Genomic DNA, 13,676 nt, shown 5'->3' on the forward strand with positions numbered 1-13,676 from the left:
CAAACAAGCAGCAGCTGAAGGCAGCTGCAATAATGGCCTGGCAAAGCATCTCGAGGGAGGGAACTCAGCATTGGGTCATGTCCATGGGTGCCAGACTTCAGGCAATCATTGACGGCTAAGGATTTTCCTCCAGGTATTAAAGGCATTTCTTAAGTTTGAAATTATGTTGGTTTGTTCCATTACTTATGAGCCAGGTGTGTGTATGTATGCCACTGGCTGTACTTCCTGAATGGTTAGTGCGCCACTTTTGTCAAATCCCTTGAATTACAGCTGAAAGTCCTGACTTCGCTCCCATCTGGGTGTGTTTCCTGTCAACTTCGATGTGGTGGTATACAGAGGCCAACTGCCAAAACAGTTATCCTTGTTCCAATATTTCTGGCCCTGACTGTATGCCTACTCAGAAGCCCCATTATGTTTAATGAGGCTTACCCTCAGGAAAGTGTGCATAGGATTCCAGTAGGGATGGCGGAGAATTTCTCCCCGAAACTTCGGGGGGCCGAGCACCAACGTGTTCGGCCCCCCGAACAAGTTTCGGGGAGAAATCCTCCGCCCCCCTGCCCCCCGCCCCCCCCCCGGGACGGGACTTACCTTCCCTGAATGTCCCTCCCGGCGGCGGGTCCGGCTGGCGGTTCATCCGGTGTTCGAGCGGGGCGGGAGCGGCAGCCAGTCTTTCGACCAGCTGCCGCCCTCGCCATTGCAATCAAAGGAAAAAAAAAAAACCTGTCCCCTGATAGGCTACGTGACGATTCACATAGCCTATCACGGCTAGATTTGCAAAGTCAGCCGTGATAGGCTACATGAATCGTCACGTAGCCTATCACGGGTGACTTTAAAAAAAAAAAAAAAGCGCGTACGCGAATGGCGGCCCCCATAGGGAGCCGCCATTCCCATTCCTTATTTGGTCGCTGTAGTCTACGTCAATCTTTATGTAGACTACGGCGAAAATGAGGGCAACGCTATTTGCGTTGCCCTTATTTTCGCCGTAGTCTACGTAAACATTGACGTAGACGCGTACGCGCTTTTTTTTTTTTTTTAAAGTCACCCGTGATAGGCTACATGACGATTCACGTAGCCTATCACGGCTGACTTTGCAGATCTAGCCGTGATAGGCTACGTGAATCGTCACATGGCCTATCAGGGGACGTTTTTTTTGTTTTTTTTTTACTTTCGTGTTCGCGGCCGGGCGAGGCGGGAAGCCTCCTCCCCGGCCTGAATTTCGGCTGGGCGAGGCGGGAAGCCTCCCCCCCTGGCCTGAACTTCGCGGGGGAGCAGCGAAGCGCTCCCCCCCACCGCGAAAAAGCTGCGAGAAAAGGTAAGTGACTTTCGTTCACCCCTAGATTCCAGCAAAAGTTACCTTTGCAGGGAGGTTTGCACCTTGATGTCTGCTCAGAAATAAGTCTTGAGTTGTGAGCAACTGGTACTGCAAGTAGGGGTGTATGAAACTCCGCTTACCTGGCTCTGCTGGGATCCGCAGGTGGGGGGAGGTGATCCATTCCTCCCCCTGGAATCCTCGATGGGGGGGGAGGCGATCCGTTCCTCCTCCTCGGAATCCTACCCGGCCAGCTCCGCTCCAAGGTGCCGGCCAGGCCATGGAGCTGCTAGCCAGGCCAACCCACAGCTAGGGTTGGCGGAGAATTTCTCCCCGAAACTTCGGGGGGCCGAGAGCCAACGTGTTTGGCCCCCCGAACAAGTTTCGGAGAGAAATTCTCCTCACCCCCCCACCCCCCGCACCCCGCCCGGGACGGGACTTACCTTTAGAGAATGTCCCTCCCGGTGGCGGGTCCGGCCGGTGGTTCGGCGGGTCTTCGTCCGGGGCGGGAGCAGCAGCCGGTCTTTCGACCGGCTGCCGCTGCCGCCATTCCAATAAAAGAAAAGAAAAAACGCCCCCGTGATAGGCTATGTGAAAATTAACATAGCCTATCACGGCTAGATCTGCAAAGTCAGCTGTGATAGGCTACGTAAATCGTCACATAGCCTATCACGGGTGACTTTAAAAAAAAAAAAGTGCGTACAGATAATGGCGGCCCCCATAGGGAGCCGCCATTCCCGTTCCTTATTTGGTCGCTATAGTCTACGTAAATGTTTACATAGACTACGGCGAAAATAAGGGCAACGCAAATAGCGTTGCCCTTATTTTCGCCGTAGTCTACGTAAAGATTTACGTAGACTACAGCGACCAAATAAGGAACGCGAATGGCGGCTCCCTATGGGGGCCACCATTTGCGTACGTGCTTTTTTTTTTTTAAAGTCACCCGTGATAGGCTACATGACGATTTACGTAGCCTATCTCGGCTGACTTTGCAGATCTAGCCGTGATAGGCTACATTAATCGTCACGTAGCCTATCACGGGGGCGTTTTTTTTAAAAAAACTTTTTAGTTCGCGGCCGGGCGAGGCGAGGCGCCTCCTCCCCGGCCTGAATTTCGGCCGGGTGAGGCGGGAAGCCTCTCCCCCGGCCTGAATTTTGGCCGGGCGAGGCGGGAAGCCTCCCCCTCCCGGCCTGAACTTCGCGGGGGGAGCAGCGAAGCACCTCCCCCCACCACGAAATGCTTCGAGGACAGGTAAGGGACTTTCATGCACCCCTACCCACAGCAGGGCCTCCAGCCTCTGCTGGGCTGCTGCGGACGCAAATGGTGTCCTGCGTAGGGGATGCCATTTGTGTCCCTACGCTGGCCCATGATAGGCTATATAAATATTTACATAGCCTATCACGGCTAAAGCAGGAACGCAAATGGCACCATTTGCATCCCTGCTTTAGCTGTGATAGGCTACGTAAATATATACATAGGCTATCATGGGCCAGCGTAGGGACGCAAATGGTGGCCACTATGACAGCTGCCTTTTGCGGCCACAGCAGCCTGGCAGCTGCTGGAGCCGCCACCGCCAGAGCCGGAGCTGGAGCCGGAGCTGCAGCCAGGTAGGCTCCGTTTCGCGGGGCTTTTGCAGGGTGTTGGGGCGGGGGAATCCATTCCGCCACAGATTCCAGGGGGCTGAATTCACTGGAATTCAGCCCCCCTGCAATCTGTGGTGGAATTCTCTAACATCCCTAACTACAAGCTTACTACAGTGCCTACCCAATTCCATCTAATGAATTGACTACCCTTTCAGCTCACTCCTATGCATGTTTTGTCATTTGTGGGTTTGGGGTGTTTTTGTGTTTTTTTGTTTGTTTTTGTTTTTCATGAACTCTAGCTTCAGTGATGAGGGAAAGGCACTTAGTACATGCTCAGAGTTTCTCCATAACTTAGCCTAGTTTTGAAAACAGACTCATTTGCTGAATCCTGGTGAAGTCTTGGCACAAATGAAGTTATGAGGAGGAAGATACAATGACAGCTTGTGCATAACAAGGAGGAGGTAGAGAGGAGTTGCACAAAATGACACATCTGTTTTTATGAAGAGTTGCTGGAAGATGATAGGATGAGGAGGGATGGTTGCTTGGAGGGGAATAGAATTGGTAGGGGGAGAATGTAAGTGCTCAGTGGTGAAAGAAAAATATTCTGCACATGCTCAGAGGCAATCTCTATTTAAGAACGTAAGAGCTGTGCTGCATCAAACCAAGGTCTATCTAGTCCAGCATTCTGTTCACACAGTGGCCAACCAGATGCCAATAGGAAAGCCACAAGCAGGACATGAGTGCAATGCACCTTCTCACCCATGTTCCTTTGCTGCTGACACTGGTGAAATGTAAATACATTCTAGTAATTCTAAATTAGAATGCATGTACATCCTTCAGAAACTTTGCAGTTTTCTTTCCTGGGGGACACCTCTAATGACTTGTGCATTTTCATATAAATTTACCCAAAAACTATTGGGGAAGGGGTGAATGAAAGGGAAAGCAAATCTCTCCCTCCCTCAAATTGGAGAACCCCTCCTTGACATGAACTGCTGCACCTATCCTTCTGAAACTTTGTTGGTTTCTTACTTAGGGACAACTGTAGGCTGTCTGTAATTTTCAGAACAATGGTCCACAAGGAACATAGGGAGATAATTATGTCCTCTTTTGGAGACCTCAAAATGTCAAGGCCACCTTTGCACAAAAACCCTTGGGGCTACCATTCTGAAATTTGGCAGACATGATCTCCTCTGATGGGGCAATGAATTCTGAAATGTTTATCCAATTCTTCCAAGGAATTAAAATGTTATTGGAAGTTCCCTTTAAAAGAAAATCAACATATAAACACTGCACCTATTTTTCTAACATTGGGCAGGTGCAATCCCCTTCTAGGGGGCTACTATGTCTGAAATTATCATCCAGTTCTGACCAAGAGAAACAAAGTTAGTTTTTTTTCTAATTTCTGATGGTAGTCAGCAGGAAGCATAACCAATTTTTCCAAACATTGACTCAGGTTTGGTGCTGAGCTTTAGTGGCCCGTCTTCAAACTGGCCAGAGAAGAAGCAGGATTTTTTCCAAAATGCTGAATCAGGGTCTGAGTTGAAGTGGGGTGGGGGGTCAGTGCACACTTCTTGTGTATGTATGTAATCTATACACACATGCAAGCACACTGCATGCACACACATAAACCACACACACACAAACACATTTTAGACATGCACTTAGACATACACACACACACACATGCAAATTTGTGTTACAAGCCTGTGCCTGATCTTTTAAGAACCTAGCAATGCCCCTGGGTGAGAGATAAATAATTCCTGTGAAGTGCCTAAATCAGTCCCATTGGGAGACACTTTCAAAATAAATAGTACTCTGTCTGGTGTTATTTTCCTCAGGAGAATAATTAACAGTGTAGTTCCATCAATGAAACAAGAATACCATTAATCAATCCTTGTTTGTCCTGTTTAATATACAGGAAAGTGCACGTTTTTATTTTATTTCATTTCATTTCATTTTACAGCTAGTTATGTATCACAGATTAAAAAAACTAAGATCATGGCATCTGGCCCCATCACTTCCTGGCATATAGAAGGGGAAGAAATGGAAGCAGTGACAGATTTTATTTTCTTGGGCTCCAAAATCACCGCAGATGGTGACTGTAGCCATGAAATTAAAAGACGCTTGCTCCTTGGGAGGAAAGCTATGGCAAACCTAGACAGCATAGTAAGAAGCAGAGACATCACCTTGCCGACAAAGGTTCCTATAATCAAAGCTATGGTTTTCCCAGTAGTAATGTATGGCTGTGAGAGCTGGACTATAAGGAAGGCTGAGCGCTGAAGAATTGATGCCTTCGAACTGTGGTGCTGGAGAAGACTCGTACGAGTCCCCTGGACTGCAAGGAGGTCAAATCAGTCCATCCTAAAGGAAATCAACCCTGAGTGCTCATTGGAAGGACAGATATTGAAGCTGAAGCTCAAATATTTTGGCCACCTAATGCGAAGAGAAAACTCCCTGGAAAAGACCCTGATGCTGGAAAAGATTGAAGGCAAAAGGAGAAGGGGACGGCAGAGGATAAGATGGCTAGATAGCATCACCGATGCAATGAATATGAACTTGAGCACGCTCCAGGAGAGAGCGGAGGACAGGAAGGCCTGGCGTGCTATGGTCCATGGGGTCACGAAGAGTCAGACATGACTTAATGACTGAACAACAACAATGTATCACAGATTTAAGTACTTGACAACAATGGTCTTATCCATGCTTACAATTGGATGAAGTAGGTTGCTTTTATTTCTATTTTACATGGAGATTTTACATGAATTTGATGCTGACTGGTAATGACCAGGCAAGAACCAGCTAATGAATCCATAGCATGTTGGAATTTGAGCCTAAGTCTCCAAGATAGAACTCCAGCACTCTTTCCTTTGTAGTAACAATGAAGGACAAATGGAACCCTGATGTGGTGGGGCAATTTCCTGTATGGTTCTTAGGTTTAAATTTCATGCTGGCATTCTTGGAGGGAAAAGGGATTTCCTACAGAACTAAAGGTTTTTGATAAACTCGCTGAGAACTCTCCTATGGGAATGGAAGACCAGTTTCATTGCTTTTCTAATTAGTGAGAATCTGCAAAACGTGCATTCATAAATCCTTCCTGTGACTTGGGAGGGTTGCCTAGATCGATCGAAAGTAATGACTTTATGGTATTCATACAATTTTACTTCCACTAGATGGAGCATTGTTACTATTCTCAGGATTTCTGAAGCTTAGAAGAATTTTGAGAAAGAAAAGAGACACTGAGTTACAAACATTGAAATGCAAAATGTGGATTATACATTCAATGCAGGAACTTTTTTTGAGATGGCAAATTTTAATTTTAATGGAAATTGTGCTTACTATTCACCCTTCTTATTGTGCTGTGAGAACAAAGAGAATCTCTGCACCAGCCTAAAATCCCACATTTTAAACAGGGCTTTCTGCTTCTGTTTTAAATGCGGGATCATGACAGAATTTCTTTTCACATGATTCTTTCCCCACTCCTCCCCCCCCCGCTTTATCTAAGCCTTTGATATGTTTCATTATACAGCCAGTAGATGGTGCTGTGGTGTAGCTACTCTTATTGTGAGCTTTTCTTTTTCATGAAGGAACACAAGCCGAACTCAAACACTGTAATTTGATAGTTCATTATTTCTGATCTTTTAAAAAATGGAATAAAGGTCATTTGTGTAAGAGATGCCCTGGAGGTTGACGACATCATCTAAAGGACCCTCAAACTTCTGTGAGTAACCAATCTCCTTAGCAGGATAAACGTTCTGTGAGAAGAAGACCAAAATCTGAGAATTCTTACAAGGTAGGGGCTGCAGTGGCTTAGTGGGGGGGGGGTGGCTTAGTGGTTAAGACGCTGAACTACAGACTGGAAGGTCGGTAGGTCAGCAGTTCGAGATCCGAGTGCTGCCTGACGGAGTGAGCTCCTGTCTTCAGTCCCAGCTCCTGCCAACCTAGCAGTTTGAAAGCAAGAAATTGCAAGTAGATAAATAGGTACCGCTTTGGCGGGAAAGGTAACAGCGTTCTGTGCACCTTGGTGTTCAGTCATGCAGGCCACATGACCACGGAAGTGTCTTTGGACAGCGCTGGCTCTTCGGCTTAGAAACGGGGTTGAGCACCGCACCCTAGAGTCGGACATGACTGGTTGGGGACACCTTTACCTTTACCTTTTTAGCCATAGGAACATATGAAACTGCCTTATACTGAGACAGACCAGTCACTGGTCCACTAAGAAGTAATGTCAGCACTGACTGACAGGGGCTTTCTGGGGTTTTAGGCAGGAGTTTTTCTAGCCCTACTTGGAGATGACAGGGACTGAACCTCGAACCTTATGTATACAAAGTATGTGCTCTACCACTGAGTTACATGTTAGGATATTGTAGAAAACACAACAATGAATCATGTAGTATCTTAAAGGGTTGTTTAGGGGAAAAGCTTTCATGTACTGCAGCTCCCTTCATACATCTTACACCAAATTTTCAAGTAGGTTGCAACTTGGAGTAGGAGAAATGCCAGCCACTCCCAGCCAGCCACCAAAGGGATCCATCACTGACACTGTTGCACAAATTGCTAGTGTCGCCCCCTGGAGGCTAGTCCAACTGGATTTTACTGTTTGCAAACAGTTTGACAAAGAAGCTCATGCTCAAAAGCAGATTTGACCCTGGGCAACTCCCACACTACAGTTTTATCACCTCAGCTTGCATTCCTTAGCCAGTGTGTCACTTTGATTGGTTGCCAGCAGTTTGCCTAGCTACCTTATCTTAGGGTTACTGCTCACTCATTCCAGGCATCTGCAGCTCTTACAGTACTACGTGCTGCTTAAGGCACATACAATGGCTTTTAGGTTACATTTTTTACTACAACACCTTTAGTCCAGATGAAGAGACCTGCTCTCCTATGAATTGCCCCTTGAAGCTACTTCCTGGGGGTGGAAGATGTCCCCTGGGACCTATGCAGTCTTTTCCAGTACAGCAAAGGAAGTCTGAGTGGCAGCCGTAGCAGTTGGGAGAAGGGAAAGGCAGTTCGGACTTCAATATCTACTGAATTGGAGCAGTTCCCAAGTCCAGATTCCAGTGGTGGGTGGGGTAAAGTGTAGGTCAAGCTAAAGGCAAAAGTGTGTGGGGCTAACTGCTCCCACAAATCCCACTGTTGTCAATTTACATAAATAAGCGAGGCATATTTTTTTTTGTTATTGTTAAAAGGACACAGCCACAACCACCACTTCCTCATCCTCACTCAGCTTTCAAGGATGCAGTAGGCAGCAGTACTGGAAAGCCCCAAGGGAGGAGGTCCTGGCTAAGTCTTCTAGTGGGCTTTTCAGAAAATGCAAGCAGCCTCGGAGGCTGCAAATCACAGGAGAATGCAACTGCAGTTGAAAAAGGAGGAGCACACACACATACACTTCAGCCACCGCCTTACAATCAGGTAAGCCCTTAAGCATTGCACACTAAGATCTCTCTCTCTCTCTCTCTCTCTCTCTCTCTCTCTCTCTCTGAAATTCTATCTCTGCAAAGGGATCCAAAAAACAACTGCCCCTTTTGCAGGAAAGTGGACTGTCCAGGACAGGGTTTGGTACAGCAGCACTAGTATTAGCAGACACCTATCGATCAGATCTTGAACATGCATTCACAGACGAATGTCTATTGTCCTCACGTATGTAGGCAGACAGAGAGAAAATGTGTGGCAGAAACTGTCATTGCACAAATAACAGACACGTTGGTGACAGGTTTCCATATATCAACATTGCTTTTCGAATATAGCTTGCCATTTTTGGAACAAGTGAAGGGGAACACTCTTTTTCAAAGCCTTTTCCATGGGACAGAAACTGCTACCTTCAATTGCATGACTCTCAATTGAGAATGAGCTTTTGCAAAAAAATGGAATATGAAGATGTAATCTGTGATTTTGATAAAAAAAAAAAGATGCAAAGGTTATGTTTAATTTACATTTACTTAAGACACTTATACCTGCTGGAGTAAACTGCTAAATAAACAATTATTTGCATTAATTGAATTTAATAGTTTTGTAGACCCCACACTTTTTCATAGGACCTAGGGAGTTTCATGAACCCTAGGCACAGTGCATATTGTGCCTAATGGATAATCCAGCCCTGGTTGTAACAACTTTCTGAGCACATCAATTTGCTTAGGGAAGTTATCCAGGTTTTTCCAGAGGGCTTGCCCTTATCTAACTGCAGCATGTATCTTTCTAAAGAGCAATTCTGGGCATGCCCAGTGAGATGACTGACTTTTTCCTTTGAACAGCAAACCTCAATACCATATCACAAACTGTTTTTGAAAGAGTCCAATATTAGTTGGGACAGCAGAACATGGTGATGAGTCATTTAATCCTTTCCTCCCCTGCTATGGTCCAAATAAAAGTTGTCCCATACCCTCATGCTTTTTTTAAAAAGTGACTTGATTCCTAATTGTCCATTTAGTGTCACATCCAGTTTGAACCTAAAAAGCCTCGCACACCACAATACACATTATATATATCTGCATGTGCACAACAAAGCCCATCCACCACTTTGCTTTATACTAAGACAATGCTGCCTTCATAGCCTTCACAGATGTTGAACATGGGGCAGGGGAGAGCTGTAGCTCAGTGGCAGAGCATATGGTTTGCATTCAGAAGGTCCCAAGGTTATCCTCAGCATCTCCAGGTGGGTCTGGAAAAACACCAGCCTGAAACTGCCAATCAGTGCCAATAATTCTGGGCTAGATGGACCAATGATCTGACTCATTATAAGGCAACTTCCTATGTTTGTAACATTATGGATCACAGGGTGCAGAACAGCACATGTGATGAGCAGTTGAATTCTATCAAGAGCTCAGAAGATCAAATATCAACCACTGCATCTTGATCTTCAGAGGAGAATAAAGCAGGAGAGGAACCCAGGGAGATCACAACTTCCCTGATATGAAGACTAACATCTCGAGTCCAGGCAAATCTGTAAGAAAATTCATTTGCAACCTGACAAAACAAAACAAAATATCAAGAATCTTACTCCTAAGCTCCAGTTTGGAGAATTTGCACAAAGCTCTTCCATTTGCAGGATATTTTGCCATTTTTTCTTAGCAGCTGCGTATGCTCAATCAATGATTTCATAGCATGTATATTTTACCAACTTTCAACACTGTGTGTACCTAATATAGCAACCTAATATGGCAAGCTCAAACACAGTGGGTTATAAATTATTGGCTTGATAAAACTCTGGAAGATTCAGTGAGACATGAGGCACATGCTACAGTCTGTTATAAATATCAGTTTTAGTGAATAATGTTGCCATAATTGGGAGAGGGTGATTCCCTATCCCAGTTTGGAAATAATAAGCTTTTTATGAGCTGAACTCAAATCACTTTGAATACTGTTTTTGTGATCATAAATCCCCACCCTTTCCCCCAAACTCACCTATCTGCAGTGAAGAAGAAAATGGGGAGAGCAAACCTATGGCCACTAGACACTGTCTAGACAGCCATAGGATTTTTCAGTTTCTGGAAACCGAGATCGTCCGACCTCAGCTTCCAGAAACAGCACTCCTCACCCCTTACCCTGCCCCTCCCATAGCTGTCCTTTCCATGCCGTTGTTGTCTCTCTGTGCTTGTAAATGGAGTGTGGAGATGGGGGAACGGGAGAAGTCCTGGGAGCAGGGAGAGGAGGATATCACACAAGCCACTTTAGACAGCTTCCTATCAGGTATCTAGGCCCCTTGCCTCCCTCTCCCTGAAGCTGTGGCTAGATGTGCAAAAATATATGTCTAGCTAGCCACAAATGCAGGGTGGGTGGAGCACAGAGGAGCTCTGTCTGCCCTGTATTGGATGGGCATCAGCCTCTGAGTTCAGAGGTTGTCATCTACCTCGATAGGATTGCACCCTAATTGAAGAGAAGTCTAGGACAATGGAGAGCTGAGAGTGAAGAATTTGGAAGGGACCAGCTCTTTCTGAAATTTCAGACACCTCTTGGAAAAAAGCTCAGAAAGAACTATCCATTCAGAATTGCAATGGGGGGGGGGCAATCATCCCCCTCCATCTCTAGTCATGCTCATCTTTTGTAAGTCCAACCTGTTTTGTCAGAAATTGCATGTTTTCAGTCCATGATTAGTATATTTCTGTATTCTCATGGATGATGCCAGAGGGGAAGTAAATATATGAAGAATAGCAACAAAAAACAACAACAAGAAACTCATTTGTGAAAATGCCTTTCCTTAAGGATTCCCAACTGCGAGCGGAGATGGGTTAAGAAGACGCAGACAACAAGCTTGGGTTGAAAATTGGGCCACATTTATTGAAATACCTGCAAAGGGGTAACTAGGACGGGCATCTAACTGTGTCAGCGGCTAGCTGGCACTTCTTGGGCAAAAACATACCCAGCCTGAGGGGTGGCGGTGATCTCGCCATCCCTCTGGACTGCCCCTTCTGGGGGAGGTAGACCTTCCGGTGTCACCCCCAACCCGGTGCCGCGAAACACCTGGGTGAGTGAGTAGGGTTGGTCTCCCAGGCAACCCTTATCCCCCCGCCGAGCTGCACAACCCGTTCGGGGGGCCCTCAGGCGTCACCTGTCACCATAAGGTACCTTTGCATGCACACCATCCCTACTTCCCTGTTTTGCCCATCCTAGCTGCCACAGGAGTCACAAGCCTAGAGCTTGTGAAACTTCCCCCACCTGCGCAGAAGAACTTCCTGCAGGCCCCTTGGCAGATCAGACAGACATATGTTATTCACTAAATGAGACAGGCGGACACCGTCCTACCTGTAACGCTCCCTCCATGTTCACAGAATTCCCTGGCGGGTGGTGCATCCATCACCTCATTCACCTGGCAATAAGCCATTTCTCTGTGCACTTTCCAATGTGCCCTGCCACTGGCAACGTCATTCCATTCCTTCCCATTGATCCATGGGAGCAGTGAGGGCTGCAATAGGCTACTTCTGGCCAGGTATGCCAGACCACCTGCATCTCAACCAAGGCCTGTTCCATCAGGTCCTCACCTGGCTTACAGCCGAAGTCATTCCCTCCAATGCGCAGCACCTGGACCTGCGGAGGAAGACTGACAAACTTGGTGGGACAGAGTGAGGAGGGGACTCCCACCGTATGCCACGTCTATGGAGCCACTGGATCTTAATGTGACAGGGTGACAGAAGCTGAATTCTGAAGAAGACATACAAGCTCTTCATGCAGCTCCAGACATCAAAACGTGCCCATGTAAGAGCACCCGTACCGGCGTACAATGAGTCTGCTGGTCTCAGGAAGAAGCACATTAAGGGAAACTACACAATTGCCCTTAAGTCAACAGCAAACCGTTGAAGTGATAAAAAAAGGAGAACCCTCCTCAGACCCGTGGCATGCCATAAAAACCCATAAGGTGCAGCCAGAGCATAATCCATTGACTTGCATTTGGCTAGGGGTGGATGAAAGTCCCTTACCTTTCGCCAAAGCTTTTTCGCGGTGGGAGGGAGCGCTTCGCTGCTCCCCCTGCGAAGTTCAGGCCGGGGGGGGAGGCTTCCCGCCTCGCCCGGCCGAAATTCAGGCCGGGGGGGGAGGCTTCCCGCCTCGCCCAGCCGAAATTCAGGCCGGGGAGGAGGCTTCCCGCCTCGCCCAGCCGCGAACTCAAACGTAAAAAAAAAAAAAAAAACACGTCCCCTGATAGGCTACGTGACGATTCACGTAGCCTATCACGGCTAGATCTGGAAAGTCAGCCGTGATAGGCTACGTGAATCGTCACGTAGCCTATCACGGGTGACTTTAAAAAAAAAAAAAAGCGCGTACGCGAATGGCGGCCCCCATAGGGAGCCGCCATTCGCGTTCCTTATTTAGTTGCTGTAGTCTACGTCAATGTTTACGTAGACTACGGCGAAAATAAGGACAACGCGTTGCCCTTATTTTCGCCGTAGTCTACGTAAACATTGACGTAGACTACAGCAACTAAATAAGGAACGCGAATGGCGGCTCCTTATGGGGGCCGCCATTCGCGTACGCGCTTTTTTTTTTTTTTTAAAGTCACCCGTGATAGGCTACGTGACGATTCACGTAGCCTATCATGGCTGACTTTGCAAATCTTGCCGTGATAGGCTACGTGAATCATCACGTAGCCTATCAGGGGACATGTTTTTTTTTTTTTCTTTCATTGCAATGGCGGGGGCGGCAGCCGGTTGAAAGACCGGCTGCCACTCCCGCCCCGCTCGAACACCGGACGAACCGCCAGCCGGACCCGCCGCCGGGAGGGACATTCAGGGAAGGTAAGTCCCGTCCCGGGGGGGGCGGGGGGTGGGGGGGCGGAGGATTTCTCCCCGAAACTTGTTCGGGGGGCCGAACACGTTGGCGCTCGGCCCCCCGAAGTTTCGGGGAGAAATTCTCCACCATCCCTACATTTGGCCATGGGCCACTGCCGTGCCCTTGCCATGCCGATCAATTTGATCACCAAATATGTAAATGGATTACCTTGGGCCAGACCTGTACCTTGCAGCAAATCAAGGCCCTCCGGGACAAGTCAGCCTTGTGAGCCCAGACCAACCCTGCATTCCGTTAGGGCTGCTACGTGGAACAGGGAAACGTCTTATTGGAAAGCTCAAATGGAGGGCCATGACCCCCCGGAGCCCGAAAGGGGTATCCAGAGAGAGAGGGTGGTTAATTTACTAATGCAGGCAAACATCTGTGCCCAACACTATCTTGCACGCCGAAACCCAAATTCTGACATGGAGTCAGTGAAACCCACCTTTGTGGGCTGGAAGGCTAAATGGCCAGCTTGCGACTTATGGTCCCAATAGTCTGTTGTTCCTTAAGGAGGCATGCAATTGTGGCCC

At 47.4% G+C, this 13,676-nt stretch overlaps 1 long non-coding RNA gene across 1 annotated transcript in view; it reads left to right on the forward strand.

Moving 5' to 3' along the window:
• Positions 1-7,661: 7,661 nt before the first annotated feature.
• The window catches only part of LOC146347375 (uncharacterized), an 89,319-nt gene continuing 83,304 nt past the window's right edge, over positions 7,662-13,676 (forward strand). The window contains exon 1 of the long non-coding RNA XR_014789867.1: positions 7,662-8,301. This is a non-coding gene — a long non-coding RNA (uncharacterized LOC146347375). The remainder of the gene's footprint in view (positions 8,302-13,676) is intronic.

This window comes from Heloderma suspectum, chromosome 4, assembly GCF_057233095.1.
Source record: "Heloderma suspectum isolate Gila_16-S chromosome 4, 16-S_ref, whole genome shotgun sequence".
NCBI classification, from domain to species: domain Eukaryota; kingdom Metazoa; phylum Chordata; class Lepidosauria; order Squamata; family Helodermatidae; genus Heloderma; species Heloderma suspectum.